Genomic DNA, 19,866 nt, shown 5'->3' on the forward strand with positions numbered 1-19,866 from the left:
GTGATGGGACCAGATGCCGTGATCTTCGTTTTCTGAATGTTGAGCTTTAAGCCAACTTTTTCACTCTCGTCTTTCACTTTCATCAAGAGGCTTTTGAGTTCCTCTTCACTTTCTGCCATAAGGGTGGTGTCATCTGCATATCTGAGGTGATTGAGATTTCTCCCAGCAATCTTGATTCCAGCTTGTGCTTCTTCCATCCCAGCGTTTCTCATGATGTACTCTGCATATGTATAAATCCACAGAAAAAATTTTAGGAATTACTTTGAAGTATCAACAGAACTCATCTTTGATATTTTCGTTAAATATTTTTCTAAGGATTTAATTGTTTGCAACCAGCACATGTATTTCATTTGTGCTCAGAAAAAATTCTTTAAATGCATTTAAAATATAAGTTTAGGAATATAAAATTAACTGCAACACGAGTCTGATGCCTGGACACTGACCTACATCTAGTAAATGTTCAGTTCAGTTCAGTTCAGTTCATTTGCTCAGTCTTGTCTGACTCTTCGCGACCCCATGGACTGCAGCACACCAGGCCTCCCTGTCCATCACCAACTCCCAGTTTACTCAGACTCATGTCCATTGAGTCGGTGATGCCATCCAACCATCTCATCCTCTGTCATTCCCTTCTCCTCCTGCCTTCAGTCTTTCCCAGCATCAGAGTTTTTTCAAAGGAGTCAGTTCTTCACATCAGGTGGCCAAAGTACTGGAGTTTCAGCCTCAACATCAGTCCTTCCAATGAATATTCAGGACTGATTTCCTTTAGGATGGACTGGTTAGATCTTGCAGACCAAGGGACTCTCAAGAGTCTTCTCCAACACCACAGTTCAAAAGCATCAGTTCTTTGGTGCTCAGCTTTCTTTATAGTCCAACTCTCACATCCATACATGACTACTGGAAAAACCATAGCCTTGACTAGATTGACCTTTGTTGGCAAAGTAATGCTTTTTAATATGTTGTCTAGGTTGGTCATAACTTCTTTTCTAAGGAGTAAGCGTCTTTTAATTTCATGGCTGCAATCACCATCTGCAGTGATTTTGGAGCCCAGAAAAATAAAGTCTGCCACTGTTTCCCCTGTTTTCCCATCTATTTGCCATGAAGTGATGGGACCAGATGCCATGATTTTAGTTTTCTGAATGTTGAGCTTTAAGCCAACTTTTTCACCCTCCTCTTTCACTTTCATCAAGAGGCTCTTTAGTTCTTTGCTTTCTGCCATAACAGGGGTGTCATCCATATATCCGAGGATATTGATATTTCTCCCAGCAATCTTGATTCCAGTTTGTGCTTTATTCATCCCACTGTTTCTCATGATGTATTCTGCATATAAGTTAAATAAGTATGGTGACAATATACAGCCTTGACATACTCCCTTCCTGATTTGGAACCAGTCTTTTGTTCCATGTCCAGTTCTAACTGTTGCTTCTTGACCTGCACACAGATTTCTCAGGGGCAGGTCAGGTGGTCTGGTATTCCCATCTCTTGAAGAATTCTCCATAGTTTGTGGTGATCCACACAGTCAAAGGCTTTGGCATAGTCAATAAAGCAGAAATAAATGTTTTTCTGAAACTCTCTTGCTTTTTCCATGATCCAGCGGATGTTGGCAATTTGATCTCTGGTTCCTCTGCCTTTTCTAAAACCAGCTTGAACATCTGGAAGTTGACAGTTCACGTATTGCTGAAGCCTGGCTTGGAGAATTTTGAGCATTACTTTACTAGCATGTGAGATGAGTGCAATTATGCGATAGTTTGAGTATTTTTTGGCATTGCCTTTCTTTGGGATTGGAATGAAAACTGACCTTTTCCAGTCCTGTGGCCACTGCTGAGTTTTCCAAATTTGCTAGCATACTGACTACACCAGTTTCACAGCATCATCTTTTAGGATTTGAAATACCTCAACTGGAATTCCATCATCTCCACTGGCTTTGTTCCTAATGATGCTTCCTAAGGCCCACTTGACTTTGCATTCTAGGATGTCTGGCTCTAGGTGAATGATCATACCATTGTGATTCTCTGGGTCGTGAAGATCCTTTTTATATAGTTCTTCTGTGTATTCTTGCTACCTCTTCTTAATATCTTCTGCTTCTGTTAGATCCACACTATTTCTGTCCTTTGAGCTCATCTTTGAATGAAGTGTTCCCTTGCAGTGTTTTGTTAAGTACTCACTGTGTGTTTATTTTGTGAGAGCCAAAATCATCTCTACTTTAATTCCTTCAGTATTCCTATAAACTAAGGGAAATCAGAACTTACTTTCATTGCTTTGTAAATGGAAAAATATAATTATCTTTAATGTTGGATACCAAATCTTGAGTTTTTACTATGTAAGAAATAATTAATTAACATATTTTAAAATGGGTTTCCCTGGTGGCTCAGGTGGTAAAGAATCCACCTGCAATGCAGGAGACCTGGGTTCAGTCCTTGGGTTGGGAAGATCCCTTGTAGAAGGGAATACTGCGCTGCTGTTTAGTCACTAAGTCATGTCTGACTGTTTTGTGACCCCATGGGCTGTAGCCCGCCAGGCTCCTCTAAATATTTTACTTATTTATTCTGTTTGTTTGCTAATGTTTTTCTATTAGGTTTTCCCAGGTGGCTCAGTGTTTAAAAAAAACCGCCTGCCAGTGCAGGAGATGTGGGTTTGATCCTGAAATGGCAACCCACTGCAATATTCTTGCCTGGGAATTCCCATGGACAAAGCAGTCGCAAGAGTCAGACTTGACTTAGTGACTAAATAGCAGCACAACATTCTTCCAATTAAAAGGGTTGCCATTCCCTTCTCCAAAGGATCTTCCCAACCCAGGGACTGAACCCAGGTCTCCTGCATTGCAGGTGGATTCTTTATGGTCTGAGCCACCAGGGAAGCCCCAGATAGAAAATGAAAAGGACATAGACCCTGACTTCAAAACACTTTTGATTTAGTGATAGAGACAGATACATAAACAACTTTCTAAATAAACTACTAGAAAAGTAAGATAACCATATTCAATTTTTAGATGTAAACGTAACTCTAACATGCCAGTGCATGCACATTCTTCTATCGAGTGTCACAGAATTATACACTTTATTATGAGGGAAACCAAGGGCAAAAAGCATCAGTGGCTTCCTCTGTTGCAAAAACACGAAAATACAGAAACATAAATTTGAGCTGAGAAGACAAGAGGAGAAAGACAAATTTTGCTCAGATAGCTATCATACTTATAAAGGTTGATGGCTTTTGTGTAAAAAGTCACTTTCTAGACTTTATGTAATGATCCTTAATTGTGAAACAGTTTAGCTGCTGACAGTGTAAAACCATTGCAGAAAAAGTCCTTCTCCTATCTCAAAAAAGTTCTGCTTTTCTCTTTTTTGTCAGTTTTTCTAGTGGTAACTGTGGTAATAAAAGAAAGCCTTAGATCCATGGTGATAAGATGGAGTGGTTTTCTTTCTTGGCAGTCAGCATGGGCATTTATATTGAGAGATCACTAATAAGCATTTTCATTATCACTGTAATGAAATGCCTTCATAATGGTTTTGCAGACAGAATCGGCTCTCACTGAGACACGTACTCATTCATCCAGCCAACACTCTATCACCTACATATGCCAAATCATTATTGGATTCTGAGCTCTAAGAAATAAGGAAGCCAAAGTCCATGCCCTTGAATTCACATAGAGACTCATTGTATAGGGAACATATTTCCTAAACTCTGGCATTCTGTGGTTAATAGAATCAACCATACTGTTAACCACACGGTCTTCATTTCTCCATTTATTTAATAAATGTGCATTGAGCTCCTTCTAAGTAGCAAGAACCGTGCTAAACACAAAACAGCAGTTAAAAGCAGCCATGGCCTCTCTTCTAAAAGAGTACATAGTCGGGCTGGGGCAGACTGAGGAAGCAATTGTTAGTTTCCTAAACAATTTCCATTATCCCTTCTTTTTCTCTGAAAGAAAACTGATTCTTGCATGGGGAGCAATATGTTCAGCTTCACATAATGGGTCATGATTAGTTTAGTGGGAATCACCTGTGATTCCCAAAGTGTATGCCCAGTTTCCAAGAACACTGGAGTAAACTCACTGGAGGCCACAGCATATTTTCATTTTCAAGGGAAACACAGTGGAGCTCAGTATCTGTTGGACAGCATGCACTAATAGCTTTAGGTGCAGTTTTCACACGAGATTACCACATACCTTTAGACCATGCCATATCACTGCAAAACTGGATTTTCAGTGGTTGCTGACTGAAAAAGAAAGTATGGATGAAATGCATGTAGAATGAGAAATGGCAGTGTCCACTGTGATTCCAGTGTTTGAGAAGTTATGGAATACCCAGTACAGAATTCTCATTAATAACAATGGCTATTATTGTTCTTTCAATTTATGTGCATAATTTATTCAAATGGAAACTAAGTTGTAAACAGAATTATTATGTATTTCTTGGGGCTTCCCTGATAGCTCAGTTGGTAAAAAATCCATCTGCAATGCAGAGACCCTGTTTCAATTCCTGGGTTGGGAAGACATGCTGGACAAGGGGTAGGTTACCCACCCCAGTATTCTTGGGCTTCCCTGGTGGCTCAGCTGGTAAAGAATCTGCCTGCAATGCAGGATACCTGGATTTGATCTCTGGGTTGGGAAGATTTCCCGGAGAAGGGAAAGGCTACCCACTCCAGTAGTCTGGCCTGGAGAATTCCATGGACTAAAGTCCACGGGGTCATAAAGAGTCAGACACGACTAAGTGACTTTCACTTGGCATCATGAAAATATTTACTGAGCTCCCAAGGGAGCTGTGAACCAAGAAACTTAGGGAGCCTTTGGTCAAAGCCAATCATGTAAAACCTGTTTCCTGTTTCTTCAGCTTCCTTGTCTCTAGAGGTGACCATATGACCCAATTCCGGCCTAAACAGAAATTTGCTGGGAGGTAAAGGAGGAATGAAGGTGCTCAGAGAACATTTACTTTCCTGATAAAAGGGGACAATGACTAAGATTATTAGTTGTCCTTCAAAAGTCCAATTTCTTTAGCAGTAAAATCTTACAAGTTTCAGCTACAGATCACATGCTCCAGTATATTTTCCAGCCACATGTGACCAATTGACTAAACTCTGGCTAAAGGTACATGAGAAGTGATACATGAAAATTCTGGATCATACCCTACAAAGGAATGGGTGCACCTTCTAGTTCTGTTACCTTTATAGGTCACAGCCTTGTCCTGGTGAAGGGGCTTGCATAAATCAGTGAACCTATGAGCCATACTGTGCAGGGCCAGCCAAGACGGAAAGGTCATCATGGAGAGTTCTGACAAAATGTGAACCACTCGAAGAGGCAACAGCAAACAACTCCAGTATTCTTGCCACCAGAATCCCATGACCAGTATGAAAAGGCAAAAAGTTATGACACTGGAAGATGAGCCCCTCATGTAGGAAGGTGTCCAATATGCTCTTGGGGAAGAGCAGAGGGCAATTACTATATATAGTATGCTAGAGAAGGCAATGGCACCCCACTCCAGTACTCTTGCCTGGAAAACCCCATGGACGGAGGAGCCTGGTGGGCTGCAGTCCATGGGGTCGCACAGGGTCGGACACGACTGAACGACTTCACTTTCATTTTTCACTTTCATGCATTGGAGAAGGCGACTTCACTTTCATTTTTCACTTTCATGCATTGGAGAAGGCAACTTCACTTTCATTTTTCACTTTCATGAATTGGAGAAGGAAATGGCAACCCACTCCAGTGTTCTTGCCTGGAGAATCCCAAGGACAAGGGAGCCTGATAGGCTGCCGTCTATGGGGTCTCACAGAGTCGGACACGACTGAAGCGACTTAGCAGTAGCAGCAGCAGTACAGTAAAATCTCTTTGATATGAATACATCCTATTGATTAAAAATAATAACTGGATAAATTCACATTATTATAATGCACAAGCCATATTTCTTTGGTTAATAAGCAAGATTTAGTTAGTGAGTCAACTTGAGATTCTTAACCTGTACTACTTAGGACTAGACTCCAGCTCATGGTAGGTTATCTTTCCAAGGTGCAGGTCGCGTGATACTTGGACTATGACTAGGAGGAGCAAAGAGGCAGAGCTTTAGCCATTGCTCCATGAATGAGTCTCTCTTAACTGAGGTAGAAATATGAAAAAGTGACATGAAGACAAAAGAAGACTTAAGAACAAATATGAATCAGCTAGTGTCTCAGTTTCCCCTGTCCCATGGTTCGTATCACATCCATCTGGCCATTCAAACTGGCCTTTTCTCAGTCCTTCAATCATGCCATGCTCACTCCCACTTCATGGCTTCGAGAGTGCTGTTTGCTTGGCCTAGAACACTGTCATGTCCCCAGATTTCTTCAATCCCCCCTCCACTCTACCTAGCTACATCTTCATTTTCCAGATCTCTTTCTGCACCTCACCTCAGAGAAGCCATAGTTGACCCTCAGCTTAAGTTATACTCTTTTAAACATGCTGCACAGTCTTGTAAAACCCATGACACTTGAAAAAAGTTATCAAGTTTTCTTTTATGTTAGATTAAAACCCCCACTAGGGTGGGTTCCAATTCTGTCCCAGGTCATTGTTAAAAGTCCCAGAACTTTTCTCGTTTGATACACATTAGATATTTGATAAATATTTGTTCCATGAATGAATAAACAAAAGGAGAAAGAAAACCTATACCTTCAGTTGAAACGATCATTTAAGGATTTATGGTGGAGAAAGACTTTCAGACAGGCTCTGAAAATGGACACAAAAGTGAGACACAGTGGGAATAGCTGATGATGAGGTTAGGAGATAAAAAAAGCTTGAGGGTGGTCGGCGAGGAGTGGACAGTCCAGTTTGGCCATAGAATATGGACTGTATAAAAAGTAGGGAAAGGTTAGGTTGGAAAGGAAGGTCAACATAATACGGTGGGAATGGCTTGTCTTGAAAATATTTAATTTTGTATTTATCATGAGAAAAATGAAGGAATTGTATACATAGGCTAAATGAAAGGGGAAAGAGGATGCATGGAGGAAACCTGTCCACAAAGCAAGTGATGGTCCAGGCAACAACTAATAATAATAAAAACAGAACAGCTGACAGCAGAACATTAATGGGGGAAAAAAGGCAGTGAGACAAATAATTACATGTTCAATGTGGATTCTGTGGAGAAAGACTAAAATGTTTAGCTAAAATATCTAAGGGGAGACAAGAAAGAGAGAGAAGCTGGTGTGCTTCCTGAGATTTCTATAAAAGTAATTGGGACAATGGTGAAGCCAGGAAAGTCAGAATAATCTGGTTTTAGAGATGGTGAAAGAGGGGAATGATGTAACACACTGAACTGTAACAAATGTAACAATATTGAGCTGGTTTTTAAAAAAAAAAAGCTCACCTTGAACACTGTAGATCAATGGCTAAAGATTAATGTAGAACTTCTGCTCTGATGAGTTTATCATTACATTTCTGATAATTCCTAGTATGTTTTTCACATGCTTTTGTACCAGAGGGGTGCTTCAAGCCATAAGATAAACATAGTGTGCTTTTTTGGAGAAATAACTGTGCAGAAAATTTGAGGCAATAATGACCAACCAACTTAATCCCTTTGCCCAACTTAAAAATACTTTTTACCTTAAAACAAACAGAAACGTGTTAGAAGAGAAGGCAAGAATCACTTGGGTTTTTTTAAAAAAGAATTTTATTTGTTCATTTTTGGCTGTGCTGCATCGCCATTGCTGCGTAGGCGTTTCTCTAGTTGTAGCAAGCGGGGCCTACTCTCCAGTGGCGGTGCACGGACTTATTGTGGTAGCTTCTCTGTTGTAGGGCACAGGCTCTAGGGTGCTCAGGTTTCAGTAGTTGCAGTGTGTGGGCTCAGAAGTTGTGGTTCCAGGGCTCTAGAGCACAGGCTTAATAGGTTGTGGCACACAGGCTTAGTTGCTCTGCGACCTGGGGGATCCCAGGACTAGGGATCAGACCCGTATCCCCTGCATTGGCAGGCAGATTCTTTACCACTGAGCCATCAGGGAAGCCCAAGATTCACTTGGATTTTTAAATGACTCTCTCAAATTCAAAGAAATATCATGCTTGGCAAATTGCTTTATGGTCTGTCAACGTTGCCCGAGTCTTCCCATCCCTCATTTGGACTTTATTTTGCTAAATAAATTGTCTAAATAGTTTTTCACATCTGTTACAGCTAGTAAGTGGCATAGTAAGAATTTTAAACCAAATCCCTCTAGAGTGTGCACTCTGAACACTACTTCCCTATATATTATTATATAATTCAATGGTATTTGAGTTTTAACATTTAACATCACTCACCAAGTAAATGACAACATAATGCCAAATACTGACAGCTACCAATTTTTCAGTATGCATTAGCAGGGTCTCCAAGAATGCAATCAGAGCAAGTGATTTTTCACAGGGCTTGGGTGACATGGAAAATGGGATCATCAAAAGGCCTAGTGTGCTATTTCCTAGCTCAGTTTCAGTTCAGTTCAGTCATTCAGTCATGTCTGACTCTTTGTGACCCCATGGTCTGCAGCACACCAGGCCTCCCTGTCCATCACCAGCTCCTGGAATTTACCCAAACTCATGTCCATTGAGTCAGTGATACCATCCAACCATCTCATCCTCTGTCATCCCCTTCTCCTCCTGCCTTCAATCTTTCCCAGCTCAGTGACCATTAATTTACATGGGTATGTTAAACCTTCTTTGAAGGCTCAAACCATCCTTCAAACTTTTAAAACATAAAGCTGATATCATTTTCCTGTTCAAACTCTTGAAAGCACAGTTTAGAAAGTCCTTCACAATCCGGTTCCAGGGACTTCTCTGTTGGTCCAGTGATTGGGAATCTGCAGAGCATGGGCTCTAGACTTCAAAGGTTAGTAAAGGTTAGTCAGATTAAAGTGAGGAAACGGGTTGGGAGGGAGGAATTTCAGGCAAGAACAGGCAGAAACAACATCATGTGAAAGAGCCAGGCCCACCAAAGAGAGTTCACTGAGGGAAGGATGAGGAGAGAGGCTGATAAGGCAGGTAGGCAAAAGCCAGAAGCTGTAAAGTCATGTGCAATGTGGGCCTTCCCTTCACGGGCAATGGGAAGTCCAAAAGGGTACTGGGCAAGGAATGACATGCTCAGATCAGACTTGCGCTTCAGAAAGCTCACTCTAGAGTCACTTGGAAATGGTAGTAACAGGCACCACTCCACAACTACTATTACCAGTATGTTATCTTCCACTGACTTTTACAGGTAAATGTGGAAACTGATGAATGGATTTTCTTGACAAAATTGTAGTTTGAATTCTTATTGGATGTTACTGTGTTTTGTTTTGTTTATAAACTTTAATAACTATAATAAGCAAATTACTTTGAAGTACTCCATTTTTAAGATGTGGCTCAATACATGAAATGTGATATTATAGCATTACCAAACTGCTTTATAATCTTTTTTAAAAAGTGCTTATTTGAATACACAAATATGATCAATGACTACGGAATTACATAATCACCGACAGAAGTTATTAGAGTTTTCATAATGGTTTTTCCTCTGCTGATATTGGTGCCAAAGAAATTAGGTTATAACTATTGTTTCTCTTTGTGGCTGAAGAAACATTTCCAAGTACAGAATGAATGGAGTTCATTCAGAGGCCTTGCAAATGGGCTGTGGCCCCTTATTATGCATAATGGGCCCCAGAGAGGATATTTAGGACAAAACCAACTTTTCTTTTTTAACCTATTGACAAGGTCCTCACATTTTAAAGGAGCTCTACACCCCGGATTTACTTAAGTTTATCTGTCCTTTTATCACAGTTTCTACAGAAGGATAGAAATTAAGGATCCTCGACAGTCTTCCCCACAGAAAAAGCAACTGATTCTTAAAATTTTATTTATTCATTTAATTTTTGTTTGTGCTGGGTCTTCATTGTTGCACCTGGGCTTTCTCTAGTTGTGGCAAGCAGGGCTATTCTAGTTATATCTTGTGAGAAACATGGGCTCTCAGCATGCAGGCTCAATAATTGTGGTACATGGGCTTAGTTTCCCAGAGGCATGTGGAATCTTCCTGGACCAGGGATTGAACCTATGTCCCCTGCATTGGCAGGTGGATTCTTATGCACTGCACCACCAGGGAGGTCCTGAATTTTTTTTTAATAACAGGGTAAACTTCATGTTATTTAAAACTTTAATTACAGAGGACATAGGCTTTTCCAATAGCCTAAGCCTGACACAATGACATGAAATAACATTTGAGAAGAAAATAAAGAGAGCTTGGTGGAGAGGGCAAGTCCCTGTAAATGGAGAAAAGGTGAAAAAGTGTTGCATCTTTCAGTAAACCTAATTTTTTTGTTGTTACTGTTGTTCCTGAATACATCAGGGCTTCATGCACTTTTCCTTGAACTCTTAAAAGGCAAAACAAGACACTACAAGTTGGGAAGAGAGGTTGTTACCCACTTCCTCCACACCCTCTTGACACTCACCATCAACCCTTCCTGTGGTCTTTGCTTATGTAGTGTACTGCCTCATTACGACTGCACTGTGAAGAGTCAAATAACTGTCATCAACAATGTAGTATCAAACTGAAGGTCCCATATTTTTGTTAAACTTACCCATTTTGTCATCTTGGACCATTCTTACCGCTTGTTCAACCACATAACAATCTCCTAAAGGTGCCAAGTTCACAGCTGGCAAATTAGCAGAGAAGTGAAGGAGTTGGACATGACAGCAACTAAACAACAACCACACACACACACACACACACACACACACACACACAGAAAAAACCTTTCATCTAATGCAATGGCTTCAGACAAAGTCAAAGGATTTTAATCTGAGAGGAAAGGAATTTCAAATATTTGACCCATGAGTTCAATATTTAAAGGTCCTCTCGTATTTTTTTTTTTTTAAGCAAGGGAACTAATTTATTCCTAGATTGGCCAGAGATGGATCTATCTTTGTCTCAAAGTAGCTTGCAGGTTGGACTACAAAGGACACACAGAAACCCAGTGAAAAGAGAGTAATGTGGTAGAAAGGAGATGGGTTCTTGGCATGTGCTTGCCCATCAGCCTGCATTTCTGAGCGAGCATTCAGGGGCTGGCTGAGATGCCTGCCTCCTCCACTTCACTAGCCAGCCAGGGACAAGCAGTGCTCCCTCGAACCGTGTACTTCTGAAGCACTTGATAGAAACTCTTCTTAATGGAGATATTAAAGATTAAAGAACAATTCTGAAACTGAATCATTTTGGAAGAATAAAGAAAGAAAGAAAACCATCTAAGCCAAGTGAAACCACCTCTGACAGAGCACCGGTAGAGAATAGCTCCTTTTTTCCCAAGAATTCTTGAAGGGCTAAAGCTGCAGTAGGAGAATTGCTAATTAACCCCTTCATGTTTTCATTAAGTAAATATTTGTTAAACTTGTCACATATCCAGAGTTGTAGTTTTATTATATAAATATGGTGTAATGACCATACATGTACTCTAAGAATTTTATTACATATATACTTACAGTAGAAATAATGGTAGTCTACCTCATCAGGTTGTGGAAAGGATGAGATGAGATAATAAGCATAAAGTGCTCATAGCCATATTCCTCTTGCATCATGATTGCAATATGGTCACTAATTATTATATAATTATATATATATATAATTACATATAATTATTTATATAAGTATTATATAATTATTGCTCTAATAGAAGCTGTTCATGTAAAGCTTTATTTCTTTGTCCAGCTACAAATATGTTTTAACGGAGATACCAGAGGCTAAATAATAACTGAGATTTGAGTAAGATCTGGAAAAAAAGGATATAATTTTGATCCAGAGGTATTTATAAGACTTCAAACCACCCCAAGACTTGGATTTCTTTTTGTTGCTGTTGTTCAGTCGCTCAGTTGTGTCTGACTATTTGTGACCCCATGGACTGCAGCACAAGAAATCTAAAGCAAGAAAGCGAGAGAATTGTAGGTACCTTAATTCCTGAAGTTTGTGAAGAGATTTGCAATTTTGAGAATTTAGGCTTTGACAATGAATTAGGAAATTTGAATCCTGGCTCCATGACTTAATCTCTCTGTTCCTGAGTTTTCTTGTGCATAAAATAGAACCAATAATTCTACCTATCTACACCTCAGGGTTGTTGTTGTGAACAATTTGCAGACCCTCTGCTCTTCAGCACAATTACCCATGTGTTAAGATTTCCATGGACTTCCCTGGTGGCCCAGTGGTTAAGAATCTGCCTGCCAACTCAGAGGCCATGGGTTCAATCCTTGGTCCAGGAATATTCCACATGCTATGGGACAACTAAGCCCACACACCACAACTACTGAAGTCCGCAAGCTCTACAGCCCATGCTCTGCAGCAAGAGAAGACACCACAATGAGAGCCCACACACCACAGCTAGAAAGCAGCCCAGGTCACCACAGCTAGAGAAAGACCACACACAGCAACGAAGACCCAGCACAGTCCAAATAAATAAAGTCTAAAAAAAGGAATTCCTTAGTACCCATCTATTTGAGAGATAGCCTCCTTAATCTTTCCTAACTCTGTCACTCCCTCTTTATTTGCAAAGATCTAGGCTGACTCCATTCCAACAACACAAGAGAAGACTCTACACATGGACATCACCAGATGGTCAACACCGAAATCAGATTGATTATCTTCTTTGCAGCCAAAGGTGGAGAAGCTCTATACAGTCAACAAAAACAACACCAGGAGCTGACTGTGGCTCAGATCATGAACTCCTTTATTACCAAATTCAGACTCAAATTGAAGAAAGTAAGGAAAACTGCTAGACCATTCAGGTATGACCCAAATCAAATCCCTTATGATTATACAGTGGAAGTGAGAAACAGATTTAAGGGCCTAGATTTGATAGATAGAGTGCCTGATGAACTACAGACTGAGACTCGTGACATTGTACAGGAGACAGGGATCAAGACCATCCCCATGGAAAAGAAAGGCAAAAAAGCAAAATGGCTATCTGGGGAGGCCTTACAAATAGCTGTGAAGAGAAGAGAGGTGAAAAGCAAAGGAGAAAAGGAAAGATGTAAGCATCTGAATGCAGAGTTCCAAAGAATAGCAAGAAGAGATAAGAAAGCCCTTTTCAGCGATCAATGCAAAGAAATAGAGGAAAACAACAGAATGGGAAAGACTAGAGATCTCTTCAAGAAAATTAGAGATACCAAGGAAACATTTCTTGCAAAGATGGGCTTGATAAAGGACAGAAATGGTCTGGATCTAACAGAAGCAGAAGATATTAAGAAGAGGTGGCAAGAATACACGGAAGAACTGTACAAAACAGATCTTCATGACCCAGATAATCATGATGATGTGATCACTAATCTAGAGCCACACATCTTAGAATGTGAAGTCAAGCAGGGCTTAGAAAGCATCACTACAAATAAAGCTAGTGGAGATGATGGAATTCCAGTTGAGCTGTTTCAAATCCTGAAAGATGATGCTGTGAAAGTGCTCCACTCAATATGCCAGCACATTTGGAAAACTCACTAGTGGCCACAGGACTGGAAAAAGTCAGTTTTCATTCCAGTTCCAAAGAAAGGCAATGCAAAAGAATCCTCAAACTACCGCACAATTGCACTCATCTCACATGCTAGTAAAGTAATGCTCAAAATTCTCCAAGCCAGGCTTCAGCAATACATGAACCATGAAACTCCCTGATGTTCAAGCTGGTTTTAGAAAAGGCAGAGGAACCAGAGATCAAATTGCCAACATCCGCTGGATCATCGAAAAAGCAAGAGAGTTCCAGAAAAACATCTATTTCTGCTTTATTGACTATGTCAAAGCCTTTGACTATGTGGATCACAATAAACTGGAAAATTCTGAAAGAGATGGGAATACCAGACCACCTGACCTGCCTCTTGAGAAATCTGTATGCAGCTCAGGAAGCAACAGTTAGAACTGGACATGGAACAACAGACTGGTTCCAAATAGGAAAAGGAGTACGTCAAGGCTGTATATTATCACCCTGCTTATTTCACTTATATGTAGAGTACATTATGAGAAACGCTGGACTGGAAGAAACACAAGCTGGAATCAAGATTGCTGGGAGAAATCTCAATCACCTCAGATATGCAGATGACACCACCCTTATGGCAGAAAGTGAAGAGGAGCTAAAAAGCCTCTTGATGAAAGTGAAAGAGGAGAGTAAAAATGTTGGCTTAAAGCTCAACATTCAGAAAATGAAGACCATGGCATCCGGTCCCATCACTCCATGGGAAATAGATGGGGAAACAGTGGAAACAGTGTCAGACTTCATTTTTGGGGGCTCCAAAATCACTGCAGATGGTGACTGCAGCCATGAAATTAAAAGACGCTTACTCCTTGGAAGAAAAGTTATGACCAACCTAGATAGTATATTCAAAAGCAGAGACGTTACTTTGCCAACTAAGGTCTGTCTAGTCAAGGCTATGGTTTTTCCCGTGGTCATGTATGGATGTGAGTTGGACTGTGAAGAAGGCTGAGCACCGAAGAATTGATGCTTTTGAACTGTGGTGTTGGAGAAGACTCTTGAGAGTCCCTTGGACTGCAAGGAGATCCAACCAGTCCATTCTGAAGGAGATCAACCCTGGGATTTCTTCGGAAGGAATGATGCTTAAGCTGAAACTCCAGTACTTTGGCCACCTCATGCGAAGAGTTGACTCATTGGAAAAGACTCTGATGCTGGGAGGAATTGGGGGCAGGAGAGAAGAGGACGACAGAGGATGAAAGGCTGGATGGCATCACCGACTTGATGGACGTGAGTCTGAGTGAACTCCGGGAGTTGGTGATGGACAGGGAGGCCTGACATGATGCGATTCATGGGGTCACAAAGAGTCGGACACGACTGAGCGACTGAGCTGAACTGAACTGAGGCTGACTCCTTCCACAGTCACAACATCCAAGATGCCCATGCACCTTATTTCAGTTCCTGTGGAACCTACAATGAACACCTATATGTACCCTGTTTTTCCCTTTAGAGTCAAAATGAAAAAGGAGAAACCAGAAGTGGTGGTTTCTATATAGGTATTAGCAGCTAAACAACAACCAAAAATAACTTAGATAAAAAATATTTTTTTAGAGTTACTAAAAAAAAGTAACAGATTCTGGCTTCTGGAACAAAGGAAGGAAGCAAAGTTATAATAATTGATTATATTCTACAAGAAGTAGCAATACATTGGTCAAAAGTAAAGAAACTTGGTTGGGTCACTCCCTTCCCTGGTGGCTCAGAAGATAAAGAATCTGCTTGAAATGCGGGAGACCTGGGCTCCATCTCTGGGTTGGTATGATCCCCGGGAGAAGGGAACAGCTACCCACTCCAGTATTCTGGCCTAGAGAATTCCATGGACTGTATAGTCCATGGAGTCACAAAGAATCAGACACTACTGAGTGACTTTTACTCACTCCCTAGAAAATGACAAGAAAATTTAGGTTCATAAAAGTTAGATAAAGAAGTAGATTCAAAATCAAGAAAACAAAAACAAAACACAAACAAACAAAAAGTCAGATGAGAGTGCCACTTAGGTATGTGATAGAATTCTTGCTCACTATGCCCACGTTGAAGCAAGGGAAGGGGGGGTGTATTGCAATATCTGAAACTGGAAATACGAATATATTTTCTGAGCAAACTTGTTAAATAGAATGATTTTTTTTACATAATGGGATTAATAGGATTTTATAAGTGATCTAAAAATGCATACAATAATAATAACTGCCATTAAATTAAGTGACAATGTGCTTAGTCACTCAGTCACATCCAACTCTTTGTGACCCCATGGATTGTAGCCTGCCATGCTCCTCTCTGTCCATGGAATTCTCTGTTGCTGCTGCTGCTGCTACTGCTGCTGCTGCTAAGTCGCTTCAGGTGTGTCCGACTCTGTGCGACCCCATAGACAGCAGCCCACCAGCCTCCCCTGTCCCTGGGATTCTCCAGGCAAGAACACTGGAGTGAGTTGCCATTTCCTTCTCTAATGCATGAAAGTGAAAAGTGAAAATGAAGTCGCTCAGTCGTGTCTGACTCCCAGTGACCCCATGGACTGAAGCCTACCAGGCTCCTCCGTCCATGAGATTCTCCAGGCAGGAGTACTGGAGTGGGTTGCCATTGCCTTCTCCCATGGAATTCTCTAGCCAAGAATACTGAAGTGGGTACCTTTTCCCTTCTGCAGGGGATTTCCCCAACCCAGAGCCTGAACTCAGTTTTCCCACACTGTAGGCGAATTCTTTGCCATCTGAGCCACCAGGGAAGCCCAAATGCCAATGTGGTAGACATTTTTCTGAAACTGCCTTCCAAGATTCATTCTCTTTTCTTCTAATAATAAACCTATACTTTTTCTCTAGGGAACAATGTTCCCTGTGCCTTTTGTCCTTATGCTTTGGATGGAACTGAAATCATCCCAGATTCTGGAGGTAGGTATGTGATCTAGGTTGGAGTTATTTAAAACAATTGTTTGGGGGCTGGAAACATGCAAATATGAATTTAATCAAGATAAGGCCAAGACTTTTGTGGATTTTTCTGAGAGGAGTTGACCCTTTTTTCCTGTTAAATTGGAAATCAGTAAGATGTTAATATAGAGGTGGTAAGAGTCAGCATTAAGAACTTCTTCCAAAATAAAGCAAATATCAAGAAAAGCACTTGAAGATATGCATCAAAATCAAATCTGAGAGTACTGTTTGAACCCTTAATATTAATTAATTTTTAAAAATTTTAGCCAGTTTTCTTTTCCTTCCCTCCTTTTACCCTTCCTTCTTTCCTTTGCTTCCTATATGCCCGCAACTGAGAATGTTAATACAATCTGTTTTATGTGAGCCTGTATATATACCTTCTCTTTAACCCACAAAACAAGCCTATAGCTGGACGTAATTATTCTCATCTTCTGATCACAACTGAGGAATTCCATGGTCATGCACCTAAAGAAAGCCACAAAGCTATGATTCAACCTCAGGTCAGTCTGATTCCAAAGCAGATGGTCTTCACTATACTCGCTGCTCTCAGAAAACAGGGCTCCTAAGGCACCAAGCCTTGAGGTTTCAGCAGCTCATATGTACTTATAATTTAAGGGCCGTGTCTATATGACAGACATGATGTGACAATAACACATTTGCTCTGGCCTGTGATGTGAAAATTGATTTACTTTTGAAAATGTACTGATTCCTTGACCAGGCCTCAGTTTTAAAAATCTATTTTATTGAAATATAGTTGATTTACAATGTTGTGTTAGTTTCTGGTGTATATATAGCTGCTTCTTAGAATATTACTGAAATGATTGTCAAGGACAAGTCATTTATAAAATGTATCTTAAAATAATTTTTTAATTATTACTTTTTAAAACTTTATTTGGCTGCGTTGGGCCTTAGTTGTGGCACATGAGATCTTCTTTGGACCATGCAGGATATTTAGTGTCTGGTGTATGGATTCTCTAGCTGCGGCACTAGGGCTTGGTAGTAGTTGTGGTTAGTGGACTTAGCTGCTCTGAGGCACATGGGATCTGAGTTCCCTGACCAGGGATTGAACCTGTGTCCCTTGTATTGCAAGGCAAATTCTTAACCACTGGACAGAGAAGTCCCTAAAATGTATTTCTTTAAAGCAAATTGCATTTTCTACTTATAGCCTAAAAATCAGGTATGCATCCCAGAGAAAATGTTCATATTCATTCATCCTATAACAGACATTTAGAGATGTCCAGACATTTAGAGCATATTAGGCAAGAAGTAATGGAGTATCTGAACTGGGTTGCCTAGAACAAAAATTTGCCTAAAGTGGTTATACCCACTTTGGGATATATGTGTTATATCCTGTGTGGCAATGTACTACTTTGCTCTACTTGTGAAATTTCAAAGGAAGTAATTTTTTCAAAGGATAAGAGCCTGAGAGATAGTACTGAATAAACCTCCTGTGTCTCAGTTTCCTCAACAGTAAAATGATGATAATAATGGTTCTGTTATTACTATTATTTTGGCCATGCAGCATGTGGGATCTTAGTTCCCTGACCAGGAACTGAACCACTGACCCCTGCAGTTGGAAGGGCAGAATCTTAACCACTGAACTACCAGGGAAGTCCTAGCAATACTGTTATTAGTAGGACACCACCCTCTCCTAAGTTTCTCAATTAAATGAACTTCTGACTTGAAACAACTATTTAGTTAAGTTTGAGTATTTATTAATTAGATTTCCAAAGGATTTGATTCAATTTTCTCATGGCCTTTCTTTTACGCACATAAAAATATGCTACATAATTTATTTCCAAAAAAAAACACAAGTTATAATACATGCTCAGCATTGAAATGTGTTAATTGTATTTTATCAAGGAACAAAAGATCATTGCTATACATAGTGAACAAAGAAATATATCAATAGTTTTCATTACAAAAATACATTGTTTTAAAAATACCTGTCTTCTCAGATTTTCTGTCAAAGTTAATGTAGCCTTGTAGCTTAAATAACTTTTACAAAACAAAAGTCAGGTATCTTGAATCACTTAAAGTATGGTGACTTCAGAACAGTGATAGTATTATTGTTTAAATAACGTTATGTAACTTGCACATATTTTGTCTTTCTATCTATTTAGGGAGAAACTAGGCTAAGACAATAGGGATATCTTTCAAATAAATGAAATTAGAGAAATTTTCCTTTATTCTTCTTAGCATAATACATTAGAATGGGTCATTGGAATCTATTTCAAACAAATCAAAAGTCTGTGGTATATTTGTATTGAAAAGACCAAAGTGTTTAAGTTGTTATCTCAGAGCAGCAGATAGCTTTGAAAACAAACACATTTATTTTCTAGCTTTATTGAGTTAGGTTAAATTTAGTTTAAGTGTTAGTCACTCAGTTGTGTCCAACTCTTTGTGATCCCATGGCCTGTAGCCTGCCAGGCTCCTCTGTCCATGGAATTCTCCAGGCAAGAATACTGGAATGCGTAGCCATTCCCTTCTCCAGGGGAAGATATCCAGGTCACCCACATTGGAGACAGATTCATTACCACCTGAACTACCAGGGAAGCTCTCTTTAAGCTTTCAGTCAGTCAGTAAGTTCAGTAGCTCAGTCATGTCTGACTTTGCAACCAAATGAACCGCAGCATGCCAGGCCTCCTTGTCCATCACCAACTTCCGGAGTTTACCCAAACTCATGTCCATTGAGCTGGTGATGCTATCCAACCATCTCATCCTCTGTCATCTGCTTCTCCTCCTGCCCTCAATCTTTCCCAGCATCAGGGGCTTTTCAGATGAGTCAGCTCTTCACATCAGATGGCCAAAGTGTTGGAGTTTCAGCCTCAACATCAGTCCTTCCAATGAACACCCAGGGCTGATCTCCTTCAGAACGAACTGGTTGGGATCTCCTTGCAATCCAAGGGACTCTCAAGAGTCTTCTCCAACACCACAGTTCAAAAGCATCAGTTTTTCTGTGCTCAGCTTTCTTTATAGTCCAACTCTCATATCCATACATGACTACCGGAAAAACCATAGCCTTGACTAGACGGACCTTTGTTGGCACAAACATTACTTCCTAATATGCTGTCTAGGTTGGTCATAACTTTCCTCCCAAGGTGTAAGCGTCTTTTAATTTCATGGCTACAGTCACCATCTGCAGTGATTTTGGAGCCCCCCCAAAATAAAGTCAGCCACTGTTTCTACTGTTACCCATTTATTTGCCATGAGGTGATGGGAGCAGATGCCATGATCTTAGTTTTCTGAATGTTGAGCTTTAAGCCAACTTGTTCACTCTCTTCTTTCACTTTCATCAAAAGGCTCTTTAGTTCTTCTTCACTTTCTGCCATAAGGATGGTGTCATCTACATATCTGAGGTTATTGATATTTCTCCCAGCAATCTTGATTCCAGCTTGTGCTTCATCCAGCCTAGCATTTCTCATGATGTACTCTGCATATAAGTTAAATAAGCAGGGTGACAATATACAGCCTTGATGTACTCCTTCTCTTATTTGGAACCCGTCTG

The sequence above is a fragment of the Capricornis sumatraensis genome, chromosome 2 (genome assembly GCF_032405125.1).
Source record: "Capricornis sumatraensis isolate serow.1 chromosome 2, serow.2, whole genome shotgun sequence".
Taxonomy (NCBI): Eukaryota; Metazoa; Chordata; class Mammalia; order Artiodactyla; family Bovidae; genus Capricornis; species Capricornis sumatraensis.